Source organism: Giraffa tippelskirchi, chromosome 7 (assembly GCF_054371585.1).
Source record: "Giraffa tippelskirchi isolate mGirTip1 chromosome 7, T2T-mGirTip1v1.2.pri, whole genome shotgun sequence".
Taxonomy (NCBI): Eukaryota; Metazoa; Chordata; class Mammalia; order Artiodactyla; family Giraffidae; genus Giraffa; species Giraffa tippelskirchi.
This window is the reverse complement of record NC_137281.1, coordinates 123,256,875-123,262,874: the sequence shown is the minus strand read 5'-3', so window position 1 is coordinate 123,262,874 and position 6,000 is coordinate 123,256,875.

Sequence of the window (6,000 nt, the reverse complement as noted above, 5' to 3'; positions counted from 1 at the left end):
CTCGTAAACATTTGTTATTTATGTTCTTTTTGATGTTAGCCATTCTGATAGGTGTGAGGTGCTATCTCATTGTGGTTTTAATTTTCTTTTCTCTGATTGGCAGCATTGAGCAACTTTTCATGTACCTGTTAGCCATATGTATGTCTTCTTTGGGGGAAAAAAATGTCTTCAGGTCTTCTGCCCATTTAAAAAATTAGGCTGTTGTATTTTTTTATATTGGTCTGTATGAACTGTTTATATATGTTGCATATTAACCCCTTACTGGTCATATCATTAGCAAATGTTCTCACATTCAGTAGGTTGTCTTTTCATTTTTCATTTGGTGGTTTCCTTTGCTGTGCAAAAACTTTTAAATTGAATTAGGTCTCATTTAGTTTTGTTTTTATTTCCTTTGATTTAGGAGACAAACCTAAAAAAATATTACTACAATTATGTCAGAGAATTTCTGCCCACATTTTCATCTAGAAGTTTTATGGTTTGTAGTCTTATATTTAGGTCTTTAATACATTTTGGGTTTATTTTTGCATATAGATAATGTTCTAATTTCATTCTTTCACTTGTAGCTGTCCAGTTTCCGCAACACCTCTTACTGAAGAGACCATCTTTTCCCCATTGTATACTCTTGCCTCCTACGTCAGAGATTAATTGAACATAAATGTGTGGGCTTATTTCTGGGCTCTCTGTTCCATTGATCTGTGTGTCTGGTTTTGTGCCAGTACCATATTCTTTAATGACTATAGCTTTATTGTATTGTCTGAAGTTAGGGAGTATGATTCCTACAGCTCTGTTAAGATTGTTTTGGCTGTTTAGGGTCTTTTGTGTCTCCATACAAACTTTAAAATTGTTCTCTGAAAAATGCCATTGGTATTTTGATAAGAGATTTCATTGAATCTGTAGATTGCCTTACGTCATAGTGTGGTCATTCTAACAATATTAAATCTAGCAATCCAAGAACACAGTATATTTTTCCATCTGTGCTGTCTTCAGTTTCTTTCATCAGTGTCTTAGTTTTCCAAGTATGGTATCTTTTACCTCCTTAGGCAGAATTATTCCTAGGCATCTTACTCTTTTTGATGCAATGGTGAATGTGATTATTTCCTTAACTTCTCTTTATGAGAGTTGTTGTTAGTGTTCAGAAATACAACTGATTTCTGTGTATTAGTTTTGTATCCTGAAGTGAAGTGAAAGTTGCTCAGTCGTGTCCAACTCTTTGCGATCCTATGGACTATATAGTCCATAGAATTCTCCAGGCCACAATACTGGAGTGGGTAGCCTTTCCCTTCTCCAGGGGATCTTTCTGACCCAGGAATTGAACCGGGGTCTCCTGCATTGCAGGCAGATTCTTTACCAGCTGAGCTATCAGGGAAGCTTTGCTAAATTCATTAAGCTATAGTAGTTTTCTGGTAAATTGCTCTCTTTATATTTTCTATTGCTTCCTTTTTCAATTTTGAAAGATAGTGCATTTCTAAGAGGGCTTCCCTGGTGGCTCAGTGGTAAAGAATCCAACTACCAAGGCAAGAGACTCAGGTTCAATCCCTGGGTCGGAAAGATCTGCTGCAGAAGGATATGGCAACTCACTCCAGTATTTTTGCCTGGGAAATCCTATGGACAGAGGAGCCTGGTGGGCTGCCGTCCATAGGGTCACAAAGGGTCAGACACAAATGAGCATGTACACATGCCATCCTGCTCCCTTAGGGTTTTTCTTTTGAAAACATACTTAGTTTACTTTGACCTATCCTGTCTTCATGGTCAATATTTCTTCTGACGTGGTACCTGAAAGTTCCCATCCTCTGAGGCCTGGGTTTTCGTTTCTGCTTTTATTCATTTGGGCCCTCTTTAGGACTTCCCTCATAGCTCAGTTGGTAAAGAATCCACCTGCGATGCAGGAGACCCTGGTTCAATTCCTGGGTCGGGAAGATCTGCTGGAGAAGGGATAGGCTACGCACTTCAGTACTCTTGGACTTCCCTTGTGGCTCAGCTGGTAAAGAATCCTCCTGCAATGTGGGAGACCTGGGTTCAATCCCTGGGTTGGAAAGAACCTCTGGAGAAGGGAAAGGCTACCTACTCAAGTATTCTGGCCTGGAGAATTCCTTGGGCTTGTTCATGGGGTGGCAGAGTTAGACACGACTGAGCGACTTTCACTTTCTCTTAATGAGTCTGGCTAAAGGTTTATCAATTTTGTTTATCTTTTCAAAGAACAAACTCTTACAGACAAAAAAAAAAAAAGATCAAGGAAACTTATTTCATTTGCTGTGATCTTTATGGTTTCTTTCCTTTAGGTGTTCCATTACTAGTACCTTTTAGGTGTAAAGTTGGATTGTTTGAGATTTTTCTTGTTTCCTGAGATAAGCACATAGCAGTAGCTATAAACTTTCCTCTTAGAACTGCTTTTGCTGAGTCTCCAAGATTTTGGGTCATGGGTCATGGTGTTTTCATTTTCATTTCTCTCCAGGTATTTTTTATATTTCCTCTTTGATTTCTTCACTGATACATTGATTGATTTAGTAGCATACTGTTTAGTCTTCATATGTATTTTTTGAAGTTTTTTCCTTATAGTTGATTTCTAGTCTTAAACCACTTTGTCAAAAAAGATGCTTGGTATGATTTCACTTTTCTTAAATTTACTGAGGCTTGGTTTTTGACCTAGAATGTGATCTGTCCTGGAGAATATTCCATGTGCACTTGGAAAGAATGTGTATTCTGTTACTTTCAGATGGAAAGTTATATATATTTGATCAAATGTGAGTCCATTGGTCTAATGTGACATTTAAGGCCATATTTCCTTATTGATTATGTCTGGATGATCCGTCCATTGATGTAAATAGGGTTTTAAAATCCCTTACTATCAGTTCAGTCACTCAGTCGTGTCCGACTCTTTGCGACCCCATGAATCGCAGCACGCCAGGCCTCCCTGTCTATCACCAACTCCCGGAGTTTACCCAAACTCGTGTCCATCGAGTCGGTGATGCCATCCAGCCATCAATTTTTCCTTTTTCCACTAATACTTGCTTTATGTATTTAGCTGCTCCTGCACTGGATGCATATGTATTTTAAGTTATTATAGTTTCTTGGATTGATCCATTGATCAGTATATAATATCCTCCGTTGTTGTTTAAAGTCTATTTTGTTTAAGTATTGCTACCTTGAATTTCTTATTTGCATGGAATAATTTTTACATCCCTCACTTTCAGTCTCTGTGTGTTTTTAAATCTGAAGTGGTTCTCTAGTAGGCACTATATATATATATGTCTTGTTTTTGAATCAATTCATACACTCTGTCTTTTGATTGGCACATTTAGGCCATTTATATCATCTATGGTAGTTACTGGTATTTATTCTTATTGCCATTTTGTTAATTGTTTTGGGTTTGTTTTTTCATAGCTATCTTCTGTTCCTTTCTTTGGTTCTCTTGTGATTTCATTGTCTTTGGACTCCTTTTTCTTTCCTTTTTCAAAAATTGTATTTAATTGTAGGGTGATTACAATATTGTGAAGGTTTTGCAACACATCGGCATGAAATAGCCATAGGTATACATGTGTTCCCCCCATCCTAAGCCCCCTTCCCACCACCCTCCCCACCCTATTCCTCTAGGTTGTTCCAGAGCACCATCTTTGGGTGCCCTGCTTCATGCATCGAACTCACACTGGTTATCTATTTTACATATGGTAATATATGTGTTTTAATGCTATTCTCTCAAATCATCCCACTCTTGCCTTCTCCCACTGAGTCCAAAAGCCAGCTCTTTATGTTTGTGTCTCCTTTGCGTCCCTGCATGTAGGATCATCAGTACCATCTTTCTAAATTCCATATAAATGCGTTAATATATAGTATTGGTCTTTCTCTTTCTGACTTTCTTCACTCTGTATAGTAGGCTCTAAGTTCATCCACCTCATTAGGACTGAATCAAGTGCTTTCCTTTATATGGCTGAGTAATATTCCATTGTGTATGTGTACCACAACTTCTTTATCCATTCATCTGCTGATGGACACCTAGGTTGATTCCATGTCCTGGCTATTGTAAATAGTGCTGCAGTGAACATTGGGGTACATGTGTCTCTTTCAATTATGGTTTTCTCAGGGTGTATGCTCAGTAGTGGGATTGTTGGGTCATATGGAAGCTTTAGGGCTACCCTGGTAGCTCAGCTGGTAGAGTCTGCCTGCAATGCAGGAGACCCTGGTTTGATTCCTGGGTCGGGAAGTTTCCCTGGAGAAGGGATAGGCTACTCACTCCAGTATTCATGGGCTTCCTTGGTGGCTCAGGTGGTAAAGAATCTGCCTGCAATGAGGGAGACTTGGGTTCAATCTCTGGGTTGGGAAGATCCCCTGGAGGAGGGCATGGCAACCCAGTTCAGTATTCTTGCCTGGAGAATCCCCATGGACAGAGGAGCCTGGCGGGCTACAGTTCATATGGTTGCAAAGAGTTGGACATGACTGAGTGACTAGGCATGTGGTAGTTTTATTCTTAGTTTTTAAAGGAATCTCCATACTGTTCTCCATAGTGGCTGTATCAATTTATATTCCCACTAACAGTGCAAGAGTGTTCTGTTTTCTCCACACTCTTTCCAGCATTTATTGTTTGTAGATTTTTTGACAGTGGCCATTCTGACCTGTATAAGGTAATACCTCATTGTAGTTTTGATTTCCATTTCTCTAATAATGAGTGATATTGATTGTTCTTCTTTTTCTAGTTACTTTAAGTGTTGAGTTAGATTGTTTATTTGAGGTTGTTTTTGTTTTCTGAAGTAGCTATATTGTTATAAACTTCCCTCTTAGGATGGCTTTTGCTTCATCCCATGGATTTTGGAATGTTGTGTTTTCATTTTCATTCATTCAAGGTATTTTTTGCTATAGTCTTTATTTGTTGACTCATTGGTTTGTTTAGTAGCATGTTGTTTAGACTCCACTCCATATGTTTTTTCCAGTTTTCTTATATTTGATTTCTAGTTTTTTTATCAGTTGTGGTAGAAAAAGTTACTTGATATAATTTCAGTCTTAAATTTATTGAGACTTGTTTTGTGGATTATCATGTGATATATGCTGGAGAATGTTCTATGTGCACTTGAGGAGAATGTGTAATCTGCTTCTTTTGGATGGGATATTCTTTATTTATTAAGTCAGTCCTGCCTAAAGTGTCATTTAAAACCAATGCTTTGTTACTGATTTTCTATCTGGATGATATATCAATTTTTGTAACTGAAGTGTTAAAGTCCCCTACTATTATTATTATATTACTGTTAATAATATTAATATTTATTAATATAAATATTATAAATATAATTATATTAATATATAATATATTACTATATTATTATATTACTGTTAATATCTCTTTTTATATCTATTAATATTTGCTTAACGTATTTGGATGTTTCTGTGTTGGGTGCATAGATATTTATATGTATTATATCCTCTTGTCGGATTATTGTTATGTAATGTCCTTCTTAGTCTGTTGTTAGAGTTTTGTTATAAAGTTAGCTTTGTCTGATATAAGTATTGCTACCCCAGCTTTCTTTTCAGATCTATTTGCATGAAATATCTTTTTTCTATCCCTACACTGTCTCTGTGTATCTTTAGATCTGAAGTGAATTTCTTGTAGGCACTACTTCAAAAAACAAGAAAAATCTCAAATACACAATCTAACCTTACACTTAAAGGAACTAGAAAAAGAATGACAATATTTATGAGTCTTTTTTTTTTTTTCATTCATTCGGCTGCTTTGTGTTTTTATTGGAGCATTTAGTCTATTTACATTTAAATTGATTATTGATAGGTATGTCCTTATTGCCATTTTGTTGATTGTTTTCTGGCTGTAGTTCTTATCTGTTCCTTTTTTCTTTTGTTCTCTCCTCTTGTGATTTGATGACTTCCTTTAGTGTTGTTTGTGTTCCTTAGTTTTGTGTTGCAGGTTTTTATTTTGTGGTTAGCATGAAGTTCATTTATAACAACTTATGAATACAGAAGTTTAACTTGATGGTCACGTAATGAGCACATTCTAAAACT